Raw genomic sequence first — 1,796 nt, forward strand, 5'->3', positions numbered from 1 at the left:
TGACTCTGATATGTATTTATATTCCTGACTCTGATATTTATTTATATTCCTGACTCTGATATTTATTTATATTCCAGACTCTGACATTTATTTATATTCCTGACTCTGATATTTATTTATATTCCTGACTCTGATATTTATTTATATTCCTGACTCTGATATTTTTTTATATTCCTGACTCTGATAGTTTTTTATATTCCTGACTCTGATAGTTTTTTATATTCCTGACTCTGATATGTATTTATATTCCTGACTCTGATAGTTTTTTATATTCCTGACTCTGATATTTTTTTATATTCCTGACTCTGATATTTTTTTATATTCCTGACTCTGATATTTATTTATATTCCTGACTCTGACATGTATTTATATTCCTGACTCTGATAGTTTTTTATATTCCTGACTCTGATAGTTTTTTATATTCCTGACTCTGATATTTATTTATATTCCTGACTCTGATATTTATTTATATTCCTGACTCTGATATTTTTTTATATTCCTGACTCTGACATGTATTTATATTCCAGACTCTGACATGTATTTATATTCCTGACTCTGATATTTTTTTATATTCCTGACTCTGATATTTTTTTATATTCCTGACTCTGACATGTATTTATATTCCAGACTCTGACATGTATTTATATTCCAGACTCTGATATTTATTTATATTCCTGACTCTGATATTTATTTATATTCCTGACTCTGATATGTTTTTATATTCCTGACTCTGATATTTATTTATATTCCTGACTCTGATATTTTTTTATATTCCTGACTCTGATAGTTTTTTATATTCCTGACTCTGATATTTTTTTATATTCCTGACTCTGATATGTATTTATATTCCTGACTCTGATATTTATTTATATTCCTGACTCTGATATTTATTTATATTCCTGACTCTGATATGTATTTATATTCCAGACTCTGATATTTATTTATATTCCTGACTCTGATATTTTTTTATATTCCTGACTCTGATATTTATTTATTTTCCTGACTCTGATATTTATTTATATTCCTGACTCTGATATTTATTTATATTCCTGACTCTGATATTTATTTATATTCCTGACTCTGATATTTTTTTATATTCCTGACTCTGATATTTATTTATATTCCTGACTCTGATATTTATTTATATTCCTGACTCTGATATTTATTTATATTCCTGACTCTGATATTTATTTATATTCCTGACTCTGATATTTATTTATATTCCTGACTCTGATATTTATTTATATTCCAGACTCTGATATTTTTTTATATTCCTGACTCTGATATTTATTTATATTCCTGACTCTGATATTTATTTATATTCCTGACTCTGATATGTATTTATATTCCTGACTCTGATAGTTTTTTATATTCCTGACTCTGATATTGCTCGTTCTGATATGTCTTAATCTCTTGTTATTTCTTTCTTCTTCTGTCTATTGTTTTGTATTGCTAGATATTGCTGCACTGTTGGAGCTAGAATCATAAGCATTTCACTGCACCTGCGATAACATCTGCAAAGCTGTGAACACGACCAATAAACTTTGATTTGATTTGATCCATGAATAGAAGTATTCTAATATCATCTAACCAACCAGGAACTAGGTGACAATGTCATTTTTCTGTTTCTTGTCAGCTTGGTTTCTACTAGGTTGAAGAAGTTTACAGTCCTTTGTTGACCCCAAATCACCACAATATCCTGTTGAAGACCCTGTCACTTGGGCTGTGTTCACTGGGCACCAAACGTATGTAAACAGAGTGAAACAGGGAGGGACTACCTAGACTTGTCTCTCTTC

Source organism: Oncorhynchus mykiss, chromosome 11 (genome assembly GCF_057628025.1).
Source record: "Oncorhynchus mykiss isolate SJ-2025 chromosome 11, ASM5762802v1, whole genome shotgun sequence".
Lineage (NCBI taxonomy): Eukaryota > Metazoa > Chordata > Actinopteri > Salmoniformes > Salmonidae > Oncorhynchus > Oncorhynchus mykiss.